A 17,999-nucleotide genomic window follows, 5' to 3' on the forward strand; every position below is an offset into this window, starting at 1 on the left:
CTGTCACAGATCTGCCGATTAGATCTACGACTAAGAATTTCTTTGGTTGAGGAGAGCCCTAACAGATTTCTGTAAGTGTCTCTCTACTGGTCCAGGTAGTCACTGGTTCCTGTTCATTTCCATACAACACAAACATGGATAGAAACCAACAGCTGCCCGCAAAAGGTAGAAAAAGCACATTCAAATTTCTAAAAAGGCAGCAACTGGGTTGGCAAAAATGATGAGCTGTGATGTAAAGTGTATGTGATTTGAATGAAAAGGAGGAAAATCACCAGGCCATATTGAGTCCCTGTGTCATACAACAACACGATCACGTACACGTACCTTTATCAATTCATTTGCATTCGGCCCCTGCTGCAGGAATAAGCAGCTTAGTAGGGAGAGCGGAGTAGAAGCATTCAGGCATCAACAGTTGAACACATTGTCTTCTAGCGCGGCGCCACGGTGACCTTCGCACAGGTTGTATGTTAACTGGCTGGTGCTAAAAATCAATGGAATCAGAGGGGAAGCTGGTGTTTTCTCACCAAACACAGGTTAGAAAGAGATAAGAGCAGAGCGGGCTGAGAGACAATCAGCTCCTCACTTTTTATTTTTTTAAACTACTCGTTTCATTCTAGATTATAAATTGATTTGTGCATTTATTGTACATATTTATTATTTACCTTCATCTGTCTATGTAGTCTTTGACAACAAATATGTAAATCCATATACATGCTCATCACATTTTCACTTTTCAAAAATTAACTGCCAGTAATTTGTTCATATTATAGTGATGTCTCTACTGTGATGCATTAAGGTACCTACTAGTATATGCAGTAGGGATGTGACGGTGAGGACATTTTCCCAACGGTTAATTTACTTTGGACAACACCGGTGTTACCGATTACACCTGACATTTTACAAGAAAAGATGACGGTCAATGTGTAGCGCTCTTACTTTGATATTAAATGTCAGGTGGCGGTGTGTCTGACCTCTCAGGTCCAGCTTTTCTCTGCAGGTCCGCAGGTTTCCAGCCGGTGCGCCGACCGCTCCGTCCTCCTCACAGCGATTAACTCATTAATGTTGGGTTTAAATCTGAAATATTGCCAAATAGGCGCTTTTGCTTTTCGCTTCGACATCAAATCCTCCGCCATTATCTTGCCTGTCAACTCTCTCTTGTCTCGTGTGTGAGATTTGACACCTGTTGCTCTTTAGCTGATACTCCATACGGAACAGACACTTTCACTTTCAGTTTGTGGCGTCCGTCGTCCAACTATGTAACACGGCACTGATGTGCCAAAATGAACTAAATGGGTTTTATCTCTATTTTTTTTTTTTTTTAAAAGCAAAACGATGGTGAGGCGATGGGCAAGTAATATAATCGGTGTGTACCCGACCACCGTGTAACACCGGTAACACCGACTACCGCAGCAAGCCTAGAATGCAGTTTGTATTTTTTAAAACAATCACAGTCATGCCACAAAGAGCTGAAAGTATAGCTTCTAAACTACAATGACAGTAATGCATCAAACCTTTGGTGGATCTGTAGTGACACAGGAATGAAAATAACACAAAACATAAGCTCCATAATGACATGATGATCTAGAGCAGTCAGCTACTGTTGTGCTGCCACTCTCTTTACAAAACTGAGACTGGGACTAGAGTCAAATTTCTTTTAAGTAGCATTTCTGGATCGGACTGTATTGGTCAGGTCTATTTTAAATGGAACCTGTATGCTGCCACAGATACAAAGCAGCTCACAGAGCAACGTGTGGCTGCCAGAAAACATTTCTGACACGGCTGCTGACTCCGCGTGCACCTGCAAATATTGCCTTAAAGTTGCATCATCGCCGCGAGATTCCTAAATGTCTTTCTTCAGTTATCAGCATGGTATTGGATTTATGCAACTTATTTAAGAAGGAACTGCTAAACAAAAGCAGCCTGTGGTTGTCATTCATAGTGTGCCACGATGCCCACGGTGAAGCAGTGCTTAGAAAAGTTCCCATGCTGAAATATTTGGCACTTCAGTTAGTTAAAACACTTCCCAAAGAGCCTAACGACTATCTAATCACGTAATGTTCACAAATTAAAGCCTTCTTATCAGAGCAAATTATCACTTTCATTCCACCAGGCCTACTGAGAGAGGCCCAAATATGTAACCGCAAACCCTCTGACTCATTTTCACAGCACTAAGTGTTCTTACCATAACAAGGTCAATATTAGTGTAGTTGCTAACACCCCATGGTGCTGGTTTGAGTCTTGTTGGAGCACCAAGTGAGAGGTTTACTGCATTAGGATAATTCAGACAGTCAGACATGTTGTTAATCAGACAACTGTATCAATTGTCCTGTCAAACTGTCTACATGTCGGGGTCATTCATATGTAATAATCCCTCAACTCAAATACTAAGGATTACAGTATATGTTTTTTTATCCCAAAATCTTTTTTATTGTTTTTTTTTGCAGACACAGGCAAAGGTTATTTTATAAAAATGTAGAAAATAGCTCAATGAAATAAAAACAGAGAAAAGGAAATCTCCCTGCCTTGCAAGCTCCGCTCAGGAAACACAGTCAGTATCCGGAGTGATAGTGAGGTCGTTGATATAGACCAGCAGAGGATTCCAAGTTGTGTAGAAGGATTCCAGAGATCCTTTCAGAGAGAATTTTAACTTTTCCAACTCTAAGCAACGTCAGACTTCCTGTATCCAACTGTTAGGTGTTGGAGGGGAGGCATGTTTCCGTTTGAGAAGGATGGATCATCTGGCTGAGAGGGTTGTAAAAGCAATAATGTGCTGTATAGTAGCGGGCAAATACTGAGATGAGGGGTGGCCAAATAAAGCAGTCAGGGGGTTGGGCTCTATATTCATGTTTTACAGCATTTGTTAATATTGTTTTGCAAACTTCTGCTTAAAGGTCCCATATCATGCTCATTTTCAGGTTCATACTTGTATTTTGTGTTTCTACTAGAACATGTTTACATGCTGTAATGTTAAAAAAACAACTTTATTTTCCTCATACTGTCTGCCTGAATATACCTGTATTTACTCTCGCTCCGTTTTAGTGCATTTCAAGGGAATTGCAACGGAATTTCGTTGCTAGGTAACAGTTTGGGTCCATGTTTACTTCGTGTCAGTTGATGTCATTCACATCCACTTCCACAGGATATAAACTAGGACACATTTAGAATGTTTACGTTTAAAGCTGTGTAATGGTCTAAATATTGTATATTTGAGACATCACAAATGGACAGAAATCCATAACGACTTGTTTCAAATGCACAATTTGTGAATATGGTCTGTGTGTATTTGTCTGTATATTGAGTGTTTTGACAGTTTAACAATATTTATATAGCACGTATACCTGCTTTATAATATAAAAGACCTGAAAATCTCCCTTTTTACAATATGGGACCTTTAAAAAAAGCTGACTGTTGGAAAAAGTTGCATTCGACAGACTGAATTAAAGACTTTTTTGAAAAATCCGTCATGAATTCAAGAGGACAATGTTTTGCTTTTGAACATAACTTTATAGGCATAATTTATTCCTCTGTGTAAAGAAACTCCTTTGACCTTGTCAGAACGGGAAATCACAGCAAATACTATAAATGCTATTGAAAGCCATCCTCATTAACAATGCAAAAAAAAAAGAAATCCAGCCTTTACAATGAAAACATTACCAAACCTTATTTGAACTCAAGGGTCTGAGTCTCCTGGTCGACAGAGAAAATTACTGTTGAGTTTGGTTGCTTTTAAAGGGTCAGTCTCAGTGAAAATGTGGAGGTAAATTGAAGACACACGTCGGAGCGGCGTCTACAGTTACAGCAGCTGTCAGCCCGCCAACGCTCGCCCCTGGCCCAACCGCTCTTGATCCCTCAACAACGAGAAGGATAGAATTCTAGTCCAAGTGGAGAAAAAAAATGATCCAGGAACTCTTAAGTCGGCTTTTCTAAAAGGCAAAGCTAAGAACTAAACCGGGCAACAGTCCACATGTGCCTGAGTCGATGAATACCATAAAGGAGGCCACAAATGAATACAGTGGAACAACAGACTTCAGTTGAGAGGTAGAGAAAGTGCTTCAACAAACGCCTCCGCTTCCAAACATCAATATTATTGTCAGACAATTTGGGTTAAACATGTTCTTGCATGACAAGGGACTTGGAAAGGAGAGAGCGGAAGAAAGATGTCTGAGAAAGAAAGAAAGAAAGAGCATCGCTCTCATCACGAGACTGCTGACAGAACTAGACCGGCAGATCTGAGAAAGCACTGGTGACAAGATGAAGCTTTATTCTTCCTTGATATCTTGAGGAAAAAACCACAAGAAGTGGGAGGTATAGAGAAGAAAAAGAGATAGAGACAAAGAGGAAGCCTGCAAGAGCGGCAACAGGAGAGACAGGAAGAGAGATAGAGATAGAATCAGAGGAGACTGGTTCAGGTGCGTCGGAAACTAATGATCTGGAGTGTTCGGCAAAGACACACGATCCTCGGAGAGTGTTGTCATCCACAAATGACTCGCTTTGGCATGCAGGACTGAACAGGAGGAGAATTCAATTTTATCAATTAGGCATGTTTGTGATATTGATTCTCTGAAGGAGAAATTAGTCATCATCATCATTCAACTACAAAGGGACATACGAGGCAAAAAAGAGGGGGACACTGTAATATACTGTATGTTGTCCTATAGTACTTTGTACAATGTCGGCGGAGGATCAGTGTCAGTATGGACAGTCTCTCTTTAAGAAAACAAAGAAAACACTGAAGTTCATCTACAGTTTTCAACAAACAAGACCAGCTCAAAGATGTGGTGCACCTGCAGAAATGTCACCATAATAAAGAGTTTCTTTATTTGTTTTTACCTAAAGCAGCTCGGCCCACATCAGTCCCTTCTGCCCACATCAAAGATAGTAACAGTCACAATGTTCCTTAATCTTCCTTAGGTCTTACCTATCCATAGAGAACAAGATCATGCATATAGAATAGCTCCACAACTAGCAAGTTGTGGAGCTATTCCTGATTTATCTTGGGTATGTCTGTCTAAGAGAACCACACCTTCCAGCACCCCAGGGCTTAAGAGGTTAAGGTACATTTTGAACAGATAAAAAATGTGTGATTCATTTGTAATTAACTATGGATCATAAATATTTTAATCGATTGACAGCCCTAAGTGTTATATGTCTCTGCAGGTTTCACTGGCCCTTGGGCAGTAAACCATGTTCAACCTGCAGAGGAGGACATTCTTGAATACTATAAAGGGACATTGTAAATCTCAACAGTTCTGTATCACTTTAAAAAAAAAAACAAAGCAACCCATATTTCCACAAAGACACATGGTACAAATCTGTGGATGTGAAGTGAGCGTTAAGTGTGTATATGAAAACATGACCGTAGCGCCAACGTTAGACAGACCCGGATACATAACAGAAGCTAGTTGTGATACATGACCTTTTGTTAACCAGTCAGAAGCACAGTTCTGTAGCACCACAACAAACGCAGAATATAAAAAGAAGATACGACGCTGAATGTGTCTGCGGAGCACCAAAGGTAACGCTCAAACATACCTGCACCCGGCTGACGGGACAAGACTCCACTTTGAGTCCCTTCTTGAGGGCATAGTGGTGTTTCCACATCTCATCCGTACCTTAAACTGCACACATTCCACTGACCCGCTGCTCATGTGGCAGGCAGCTAACCCATACAAGTGTGTGTGTGTGTGTGTGTGTGGGTGTGTTGGTGCATGTAACATTATTAACTTATCTGTGTGTTCTTTAGCATAGCCTACATGTGTGTAACTGCAGTCTAGCTCGTGAAAGAGACCTGCAAGAGGACACACGCTGCAACACAATAACCTGCTCTCTCTTCCATCACAGACTGTGTGTATCAGATCACCACAGTGTCATTGGTTATTGATACGACTGGCACAGCCACAAGAAACTGCACTGAGTGAGCTGCATGAGAAGTTGATACTTGAGCTCCAGTAGCAGTACTCCCATTTGCATTTATATGCCATGTTGTGACAGCTGTATCAGCTGGTGAATGATCTTTTCATGTAGCATAAATCTCACTATAATCAGGGTAGTAATCTTGGCTGTAAAGTGTAAAGAAGCCAATCAATTACAGTCCTTCAAGCAGAGCAGTTTGTCGAGGCAAGGTGAAAGTCGACATGTCGATTCAGAACACAAGGAGACTCTGGAGAGATGTTGCAATTTCATTAGGGCTGTCAAAGCCAACACGATGATATTTCTTTAACGCATTAACGCAACTTGTAACTTTTGGTTGTACCGGGCTGAGTTTCAAAGCTAAAGTGACCAAGTTTCTGGACAATATTTGTCATTGTTTTGTGTTGTTAATTGATTTACAATAATAAATATATACATACATTTGCATAAAGCAAACATATTTGTCCGCTCCCATGTTGATAAGAGTATTAAATACTTGAAAAATCGCCCTTTAATGTACATTTTGAACAGATAAAAAATGGGCGATTACTTTGCGATTCACTATGGACAATCATGCGACTAATCGCGATTAAATATTTTAATTGTTTGAGCGCCCTAAATTTTATATTTATCTGCACTTGTTACTGGCCTTTGGGTAATAAAACATGTTCAACCTGCAGAGGAGGACATTCTTGAATACTAGGGAAATTGTAAATCTCAACAGTTCTGTATCACTGTATCACAAAAAAAACAGAGCAACCATATTTCCACAAAGACACGTGGTACAAATCTGTGGAAATGTTAGCAAGAGAATATCAGGTGTTGAGTAAAGCAGAAAGGAGAGCGTCGGACAGGTGCAGGAGGCTCTACAGGCAGCTGGATCAGATCAGATGAACTATCTACTGAGCCTGAACAAAGCGAAGCCATCGGACTCAAAAGGGTCGTCAGCTGAAAGGCCTTCACAGTCTTCGCATTAGAGGATTCTGTGAAGTTTCTAGGCCTTCTATAGTTTCATACTAAGGTCCTTCCATGCGTTTGTGGTTGTGTTTGGTAAGATAAAATGCAGATAATGCACCCGTGAGGTACTAGACGGGTGGAGTGCAAGTAATTCTGGAAAGTCAGCCAAAGATTTGCATGTCAATTCACTGGAATTTTCTGCATTTGACCCAAAGCCATTTCAATGCAATCAACCCCATCTATCTTGCAAATTCAACCAGAGGCAGATAAGCACCAGGATTTGTAGATTCAATTTGATTGCGGTCAGGAATCAGTCAGTCATATAACAAAGCACTGTCGCCTGAGGCGCTCCTCACGGCGCAGTGATCGACTGCTATTGGGAGCCGATCTTGTGGTTACACTCATCTGGTTCCTGGAAGAATGTGACAGAAGGATATCCTGTCTGTCAGTGGTGGAAGTCTCACAGACAAAACATCAAGCCGCTTTAAAGAACCGGTTCAACCAAAGCGAGTTACTTCTCCTTTCCAGAGCGACCTGTTTTATGCATTGATTTGCTATTTTAATTGCCCAAAAACAAGCACATCAAATATCAAGGACACGTGCATGAAAGCTCCGAGGCCTACGGTTGTTACTGAAGACATACAGTACGTGGTTATAATGTTAGATAAGTTGAGAAGTCTGCATGAGTCCCATCTTCTACTGATAATCCACTCAATCTTCCTGGTTTTCTTTTGGCTGAAAAAGGGGTCTTCAAGGGACCTGGACAAAAATGCTCTTGAAAATTCATAGTTAAGTTGAAAATAAGTGGGAATATCTTTTGCATGTCACCCTGCCTCTGGTTACATGTTTTTCTCAGTAATCAGCAGAAAATGTTGGCACTGTGCAGGCAGCAGAAGACAATACCACAGCAATACATTAATACAAAAATAACAAAACCAATGAGGTCCATTAGAATTCTATAATTGAGGCATGAAAGACTAGGTGACTGTTCAACAGGGGAAAGAAACCATCCTGTTCTGAGCCTTGCCACAATCATATTTGGTTGATAAGTGGTTCAAAGACTCTGAAACTGGCCTCCAAACTAAATACACAAGGATTAAAGCCAAGTCAAGAAGCAAGAAATCTGGGAGTGATTTTTGATTCTGATTTTAATTTCCAGGCTCATGTCCGGAGTATCACAAAAACAGCATTTTATCATCTGAGGCCATTTCTCTCTCTGAGCAACACAGAGAGACTGATGCACGCTTTTATAACTAGCAGGCTTGACTATTGGAACGCTGGTCAACCAAAGAATACAATAAATCAGCTACAATTAATTCAAAATTCTGCTGCAGGAGTGCTGACTAAAACCAAAAGGAGAGCACACATTACGCCTATTTTAAAGTCTTTACCCTGGTTACCTGTTAGTTTTCGTGTTGATTTTAAAATTCTTTTATTAGTTTATAAGGCACTACATGGCCTTGCACCAGACTACCTTGCAGAAATGCTTTTGGTTTATGAACCAGGAAGGCCCCTCAGATCCTCCACTTCTCTTCTTTTAGTTGTTCCACAAAGCAGAACAAAAACAAGCCGCTGGAACAACCTTCCAGAGGAACTGAGAGAAGATGAAAATATTCATATTTTTAAACGTAAACTAAATACCCATCTATTTAGTCTGGCTTTTATGTAGTGTTTTATAGCTTTATAATTTTACGTTTTTTATTTTTATTTTATTTATTGTATTCTTTTATGTAATCAACATTTTATTGCTGATCATTATCTCTTTTATTCTTTTTTATTTTATTCAAATTTTATTATTTTAATACAATCTGCTTATTTTGTGTAGTTTATTGTTATTTGTATTTCCTTGTATTTTATTTATCTTTTATTATATTTAATCTTTATTGTTGAGCTGAGGTCCTCTCTCCGCTCTGTGTCTCTGAAGTAGTTACGATGCGGCGGTGCATGTGTGTGGGGGGCATTGTCTTGGAACCCCTGGGTTTAGACGGAGCTCCTGAGGCGATGCTACTTTCAAATTATGCTAGCTTTCCAACATCGTCGACCCTATCTTTAAAACATGGGTAACACCAACGTGTTTCGACTCAACTCAAGTCTTCATGACGCAACCTGATGACATGTTGAGTCGAAACAAGTGCCTCGGATGTTTTCCAGATGCCAACCTATTCCTTCCTTTCAAAGTAAGTTGGGCAGTCACTGTTTTTTATTGTTATTATAATACTGTACAAAGTACATTCATAAACTAGAATCACCACTAGGTTAAACGGTTACAATAAATATTAATAATTAATTAAAAAGCTGAACAAAAGTCAGAGGAGCGGCTCGTCAGTTTAAGGAGAAAGCTGGTCCACCTTAAGAGAGTCTGAGCCGGCATTGCAAAATACATTTATTCACAGACAAATAAACTGTACACACACTGTCTGCTAGAGCTACGTTCAACAACTACAAACCCACACTCACCGCCACCACGCGCGCGCGGTCTGTCAGACACTCGCTATAGTTACGCCGCGCTGACAGAGCTTATGTGTGAGGCTATGGGGAGCCTCCAGCCAGCAGCGCTACAGCTGCTAACGTAGCACAAACATACACACGGTTTGTCGGAAAATCGCTAAAGTTACGCCGGGCAGACACACAGACGACAACCTGCTAAACTAAACTAAATGATGCGGTGGTGGTGGCGGACTTTTACTGGGAAAGTGGCTGCATGTCCGCAATACTACACACAGCACCGGTTAATAATCGGTTAACGAGGGTCGTTTATTGGTTTTCCGGAATTAGCATCCCTCATTACCACCTCGTAGTTGTATGCCTCCGCCAACCAGTCAAGTTGCAGCTTACATCCATATAGAGATATCACATTCATGAGAAAGGTACGGACTTACGGAAGGACGGATGGACGGACAACCCGAACACATAAAGCCTCCGGCCATAGGAGGCATACAAAGTAAATGTCTAACCCAGATGCAAGAAAATGTCAGTGCTGCAAAGCAACTACAGGCTGAAACAAACTATTCTGATAATCAATCACCAAACCATCTTTTTGTCATTAGTAGGTGTTAAGCACCACCCAGTGCCTTTACAATTTTATGACATTGCATAGATTAAACAAAAAAGATGAATCGATTATGAAATAATCATTGGTTGCAGCCTAAATGCAACATTTTCAGACCCACACTGATATGCATTCATGTCATCTATACTAAAAACCCATCCTTTATTGGACGTGAGCCACAAACCGTGCAGCAGACAATAACAGCCCAGCTGTGTCCATGTGTTGAGAAACTCCCAGCAGATGAGCCCGAACCAACACTCAAACCTCTTAATCTCTGTTAACGCAGCCTCGAACTTGGCTTCGTTCTCACCAGCACCGACAGAAGCTCGGCCAAGAGGAGCTTTGGCCCTCTCGAACAGTGACACATCCCAGGCCGTCCCTTCGGATGACAAACTCAAACCACAGCCATGGAGACCAACTGACATCATTCCCTGGGGTCACGAGGAGTTCTCGTCTCAGCCAATCAGAGGATGTAATGGGGAGTGTGAGGAGGAAATGGTCCCCCTCCTCCCCCCCGGTGTTCCTGAGGGGAGTGGGTGGGAAGGTGTCGGGGTAGACGATGGGAGTGGATGAGGTCTAAACATGAAGCACAGCGTATGTGTCATTAAACTGGTACTGAATGCCAAACGTAATAAAGCCAGATATGTAATGAGTAGAGATGACAAAGGAACACAGGGACAAATGTTAGGTAAGAGTACATGTTCCTCCTAAAACAGTGACACTAAAGTAGACCGAGTTATTTAATCACAAGCAGCCTCAGGAAAAAAAATACTCATTTGCATGTCAACGTACATAATAGTTGGCTTTGCATAATTGGGTTAAAAGTGTATTCAGAAGCTGTCAACTGTGACAGTGACACCCGGAAAACACAGCTTAGTGCAGCTGTGCAACAGCTGTGTATGTCATAACTTGACAAAGATTTAATAAAAAATGGATTTTCCTATAATACAAGTAGGGATGTTAATAATAAACCGTTTAACCATTAACCGACGTTAAGAATTGATGCTATGAGTTAAACGGTTAAAAGAAAATTAAATAAAAAGCTGAGAAAAACTCAGAGGAGCGGCTTGCCACTTGTGAAAAGTTTTAGTACATTTAATAACAGCATTTGTCAGCAGATAGCAACATCTCCTTGTTGTACTTGCCTTGATAAAAAATAAAGAATGTTAGTTGAGTGGCCTTCCCTGGTGTTGGTTAACTTCGTTCCACAACAATCACACTGAGAAGGCTGCCTGCTCGTGTGTCTGCAGACATTTTTTGTTAATTGGCCTTGTGAGCGCAGGCATCGGTTAATTGGCCGACTATTTAATCAGTCTATCGCTAATGTAGAGTGCATCCTAGTTGTCTAGACTGGGTTTCAGGTTGAGCTTTAAAGGTCCCATATCGTGCTCATTTTCAGGTTCATTCTTGTATTTTGTGTTTCTAATAGAACATGTTTACATGCTATAATGCTAAAAAAAAAGACATTATTTTCCTCGTACTGTCTGCCTGAATATACCTGTATTTACCCTCTGTCTGAAACGCTCCATTTTAGTTCATTTCAATGGAATTGCAACAGAATTGCGTTGCTAGGCAACAGTTTGGGTCCATGTGTACTTCCTGTCAGCTGATGTCATTCACATACACTGCAACAGGAAATAAACTGGGACACATTTACAATGTTTATGTTTAAAACCCTGTAATGGTCTAAATATTGTCAACAAATGGACAGAAATCCAAACGGCTTGTGTCAAACGTGCAATTTCTGAATGCGAGCTGTGTGTGTTTCCGTGTATATTGAGCATTTTGAGAGTTTAACAGTATTTCAAAAGCACTTAAACCTGCTTTATGATATAAAAGAAATGAAAATCTCACTTTTTACAATATGGGACCTTTAAACAAACACTCACTTCTGCATTCAAGAACACACGCACACACACACACCCCTACCTCTCATAGATGTGAAAAGTGTTCTGACACACTCTGACACCGACTCAGACATACAGGGCCTTCTTATCAAAGTATTATATACATGAAACTTCTGTCTTTTAAAATTGGAGCTCCTGTCATTTTGCATTCATCAGGTCCAAACATGTTGCTGCCGAAGCAGCGCACACCTCGGCCATTATTCCTCCCATCCCAGATGAAAAGAAGGCTTTCAGTAGGTGAGTCACAGCAAAATCTATGGCTTCTCCTACGAAAGCATCTGGTGACACCTCACCCCAAATGTCGCCAGTCTCTGAATAAAAAAAAAACGACTTGCGCACATACCACTCCTGATCCAGTTATGATGCTGAATGTTATCCGAGGGATTGGGAGATGTTGTACAAGAGGATTTGCGGGGGCAGAAGTAGTAGGAACAGTTGGTCAATGGGCAGACAGCGGTGCATGGGATTATTTTGTAAAACATGGACTCACACACACACACACACACAAACACACACAGAGTCAGAAAGAGTGCTCTGTCTGCCAGCATCATGTGACAGCTCGACAGCACAGAGGAATAACTGCCAACGGCCTCGGCCGTATCAGATTACAGCTCGGCAAATGGAAAAGGCAAAAATAAGGAGGCTTATTTGTAGTGGGCTGAGATATGTCCTATTATACATAACTGCAATAGCAGAGCGAGGCAGAGGAGGTCTGCCAAAACAAAACACAACTCCACTGGGACACACGGGGGGCCGGACGGGTTCTGCAGTAGAGGAGCCACAGAGAGACCTTTTACACTCAAACACATCCGTCAACAAGCTGCACTACTTGACTCTTTGACACTGAAATATCAATACATTATCCATACTTCATAATATCAGTCTTTGTCTTTGTCTGTACCGTTACGCTGGGGAGACACACAGGAGACAACCTGCTAAACTAAACTAAATGTGTGGTGGAGACTTTTACTGGGAAAGTGGCTGCATGTCGTCGACACTACACGCAGCATCGTAGCTGCTAAGTTAATGCTCCCGGACGGTGAACTGGAGACAGTGAACGCAGCATCGTGGCTGCTACAGTAGCTCTCCTGACGGTGAACTGGAGACAGTGAACGCAGCATCGTGGCTGCTACAGTAGCTCTCCTGACGGTGAACTGGAGACAGTGAACGCAGCACCGTGGCTGATACAGTAGCTCTCCTGACGGTGAACTGGAGACAGTGAACGCAGCACCGTGGCTGCTACAGTAGCTTTCCTGACGGTGAACTGGAGACAGTGAACGCAGCACCGTGGCTGCTACAGTAGCTCTCCTGACGGTGAACTGGAGACAGTGAACGCAGCACCGTGGCTGCTACAGTAGCTCTCCTGACGGTGAACTAGAGACAGTGAACGCAGCACCGTGGCTGCTACAGTAGCTCTCCTGACGTTGAACTATAGACAGTGAACGCAGCACCGTGGCCGCTACAGTAGCTCTCCTGACGTTGAACTATAGACAGTGAACGCAGCACCGTGGCCGCTACAGTAGCTCTCCTGACGTTGAACTATAGACAGTGAACGCAGCACCGTGGCCGCTACAGTAGCTCTCCTGACGTTGAACTATAGACAGTGAACGCAGCACCGTGGCCGCTACAGTAGCTCTCCTGACGTTGAACTATAGACAGTGAACGCAGCATCGTGGCCGCTACAGTAGCTCTCCTGACGTTGAACTATAGACAGTGAACGCAGCACCGTGGCCGCTACAGTAGCTCTCCTGACGTTGAACTATAGACAGTGAACGCAGCACCGTGGCCGCTACAGTAGCTCTCCTGACGTTGAACTATAGACAGTGAACGCAGCACCGTGGCCGCTACAGTAGCTCTCCTGACGTTGAACTATAGACAGTGAACGCAGCACCGTGGCCGCTACAGTAGCTCTCCTGACGTTGAACTATAGACAGTGAACGCAGCACCGTGGCCGCTACAGTAGCTCTCCTGACGTTGAACTATAGACAGTGAACGCAGCACCGTGGCCGCTACAGTAGCTCTCCTGACGTTGAACTATAGACAGTGAACGCAGCACCGTGGCCGCTACAGTAGCTCTCCTGACGTTGAACTATAGACAGTGAACGCAGCACCGTGGCCGCTACAGTAGCTCTCCTGACGTTGAACTATAGACAGTGAACGCAGCATCGTGGCCGCTACAGTAGCTCTCCTGACGGTGAACTGGAGACTCAGTTGTCTGTTGTGCTCATACACTGTAGTTGGTGCACCGCTGCATGCAAGGCACACATCTTGTCGATTAACGGTTAATAATCAGTTAAGGAGGGTCGGTTATTGGGTTAAGAAATTTTTCAAAATTAGCATCCCTGCTAGAGGACAATAACAATGTAAAAGGATAACATTTAGAGTTTTCGAAGGTTGGGCGGTTGTAGCACAACATTAAAATGAAAGCAGCGCTCCGTTTATTCAAATGTGAATTTGCAATAAAAAATATTTTGTCCCTAAAATCTATGAATAATTGTGATAAATAATCGTGATCTCGATATTGATCAAAATAATCGTGATTAGCATTTTGGCCATAATCGTGCAGCCCTAAGTAGTTATCATGACAGCTAGGGATGCACCGATAATACTTTTTTTCAGACCGAGTACAAGTACTTACATTTGGGTACTCGCCGATACCGAGTACCAATACGAGTACTTCTCTGTGCCAAAAGACCCTCGTTAACAGCCAGCTGGAAGGTGTGAGCGACACACGGCAGGCTGGGGAGTCCCGCATAAGGCGGTGCGCCGCGACCGGCTCTAGTTCGGTTTGGAAAGGCTCGGGGTGAAGGTGGCTCACGGCCGCAGCTTTACAGCGTTCCCCGCCCGGACCTCGTCGCACTTTGGACAAAGGGCTCGCTGTTCCCTCTCTCCCCGCCGGGGACGCCCCCCTGCCGCGTTGTGCCGCCAGATCGGGGCTCCGCCCATGTAAAAGGCGCCAGGGGTCAGCGGCAATGTCAGCAACCCACCCGACCCGTCTTAGAACACGGACCAAAGACTGACGCACGCAGAGGGTGCAAGCTGAGGTGGGATCCTGGCCCAGCGGAGTCTCGCGCACCACCGTAAAGTGGTATCGGTGCCGTTTTGCGAGTACGAGCACATGAGCACAGTATCAGACCCGATACCGGTATCGGTATCGGTGCATCCCTAATGACAGGCCTACCCAATCCCATAGCTCAGCTTGGGGACATCCCTAATTACTACATGTGTGATCACACAACACACAAGTCTACTGAAATACACTTGTAAAGTTGCAGTGGTCTGAGCAGAACTGCAATGTCAAGGTGTGGTGTGGACCCACGGGTTAACATCTACGGGGACTGTAGAGGCCTGTACAGACAGAAATTGGGACAGACAGGCCCGGACAGGCAGAAAACACAGTACGGTACAGCCAGTGATGTCTTACAGACATTGTTGCGTAACGCTTATGGACGCACTTCAAACACAGGGAACTCTGACAGCTAGACTCCCTTTCAAAGTTTATCAAAAATGAGATGGAGACTTAAAAGGGGAGAAAGAGAGTGCATAGCCATGTGTGGGGCAGCAGGGCAGGACAATGGTTATCCTGCAAGCAACATGTCACAATCCTCACAACAGCTGGAGTGTGTCTTCTAACAGCCACAAGTCCAGCAAGACACTATACTCCTACATGCTTAGTCATATCGTGCTGTCATGATAACCAAACCTGCGTTACTACTTCCTTGATTATGTTTAAAGTTAATATTAAAATTTGCAGTTCTGAATATGTGCTAACATTTCAGCATGAAAGACTAAAAACTGGAAATGTTTGAACTGCCAGAAAGCAGAGTATTTGTGCAAAAAAGTTCAACTGTTTTCAGATAAAAAAGGAGAAAAGATGACATGCTACGAGAGGCTTCATCATCAAATCGAATGCTTCTCCAACACTTGCAGCCTCATTAGAGCCGTATAAGGTGCATTTCTGTATGCATTTAAAATCAAGGAAAAGAAGAGGAACTGAGCGAGGCTTATTTCAAGAAGTGGGTTGTGAAGATGGTGGGGGAGGTAACAGAGCTGGGATGTAGAGATGGATGTGGGCAGAAGGGAGGTTGGAGCACTGGGAGACGGGAGACGCAGATAGCAGTCGTTTCCTCCTCTTGAGTCTGGAGAGGAACTAGGGGGGTGTTAGTTACAGCGAGAGAGGAGATGAGATCGTTTCCTTTGGCTCTCTGAGAGATATGATGAAATCACACAGCCAGATCCTTGGAAGTATGGAAGATCTATCTGGCATTTGGGTCAAAAGTGAGTCGTGGTTGTAACATATCTCTGCACACAGGGTTTTACTGAATTAATTAAGGACTCCCCCCCCACCCCCCCGATGACATTGCCAAAAATATGTTTGGAGCCACCACAGCAGTCTTCCATTTCTCTTAAAAATGCCTCCATCTCTATCTAAACTTTGATAGTTGTTCTTTGAATATGCAACAAAGATGATTTCAAATGTCTCTTTGTTTGCTGCTGTACAGGATCACGTAAAAAGCTTAAAGGCTAAACATATCTCATCCACTCTTGATGCAAATGGAGAAATTAAAGTTCCACTTTGTGTGCGTTAGATGGTCGCAAAGTGGTATGCATGCATAAACATGTACACGCACAGTATGTGCACTCATTTAGCCTCTGCGAGGCCTAACGCTGGTGATGTAATAGGATAAACCGCAGGGTCAGGACACTGTCTGGTCCAATGAGACAACAGACATGGATATACATGATAGCAGAAAACTTTTTTTGTATCCAGAGCGGTTGACAGAACCCAAACGTTGCTAGTCGCTCCAAAAAATGTGGAACAAAAGACGAGTTTCTTTAACATCATCTGCACGATAGCTCGCCTGCATGTTCATTTTCATGTTAAAATCAGTCCAAGCCTATCCGTGCATGTCTCTAATGGCTGAATAATCCTTTCTAAAAATAAGAAGGAGTAAATCAAAACAAAAAAAAAGAACAGAAAAACAGACAATGATTCATGTTGCTGTTTATAGAGAACCAGCTGGACTCAGGCACGGGCCGTCACCATCTTTGGCAGGAGCGAGGCTTTTTCCATCCATCGAGTCTGGATGGTGAAGATAGAGGTATTTGCAGCATCTCTGTCTCCGTGCCAAGCTTTTCGCAAAGCCTCGCCGGCACTGGGTTTGACTGAGCTTTACACTGAGGAAGAGTGAGGAAACGGCATCTCGGCGGAAAAAAAGTTGACCACAGAAATTTATCAAAAAACAAACTTCACTGTTAATCATTAGATAAGGACTAAACAAGTAAGGAAGACAAATGGCTAAAGACCTTTTCTAAATAGCAAGATGCTTAGCCACTAGGGATGGAATGGTTCAGGAAAAAAATCCAAACCGCTCGGTTCACACGTCACGATTCGGGACGTGTATGAATTGTTCGGTTCATTTGAAATAAGTTATGAAGTCGAGTGTGTATTTTTTTCATGTCGAGTTAGGCTCCCGTTTATTGTCACACTAGAAATCAAGGCCTATGGAAGGAGGCTGGGACACTGGCGGACATGGGTCTTGAGGTACGGGGTTTAACACATGCGCAGCGTAACTGAAGCCGCGGTCATGCGTTGCTATTGACTCAATTTCGGTGAGTGCAGACCAGATTTTACTGCGCATGTGTTGATGAAGCGTTACCCAGCCCCCTTCACGGATGAAGTGCAGAGTGCGGCTGTCAGTCAGTTTAGGAAATGGCGAGTAGACACGATCGGGTAGGAAAGAGCAACTCCTTCTCCCCGCAGCATTTAAACAGCCTCTAGATGCAGACTCAGACAGGGCAAAAAACACAACTACAGCATCGGGGAGGTTTATAGTGAAAGATATGCAGCCTTATGCAGTCGTGGAGGACGCTGGATTTCATAATATGATTAACGTAACATTACTTGAGCCGCGTTATACACTTGAGCAACACAGTAATTCCAGCAGCACAATCCCTGTAATATATTTTATAGTTATTAATTATTTTTAAATAACACAGTGGCACAGAAATCCAACCGTATTCCTCCAAATACTGCACTTTGTGAGTGGAAATTTATTGATTAAGAGCTGATAATCAGGGAATTGAGACATATATTATACTGTTCTTTTTTCCTTTTTTAGTATAGTTTTGGTTGAGCTTATGCTTCAATTTATGTTGATGGCCTTAGTGTTTAT

General features: G+C 42.9%; 1 protein-coding gene across 1 annotated transcript in view; it reads right to left on the reverse strand.

The window, feature by feature from the left end:
* The window catches only part of LOC119498812 (partitioning defective 3 homolog), a 334,030-nt gene that overhangs the window by 292,582 nt on the left and 23,449 nt on the right, over nt 1-17,999 (reverse strand).

Source organism: Sebastes umbrosus, chromosome 12 (genome assembly GCF_015220745.1).
Source record: "Sebastes umbrosus isolate fSebUmb1 chromosome 12, fSebUmb1.pri, whole genome shotgun sequence".
NCBI classification, from domain to species: Eukaryota; Metazoa; Chordata; class Actinopteri; order Perciformes; family Sebastidae; genus Sebastes; species Sebastes umbrosus.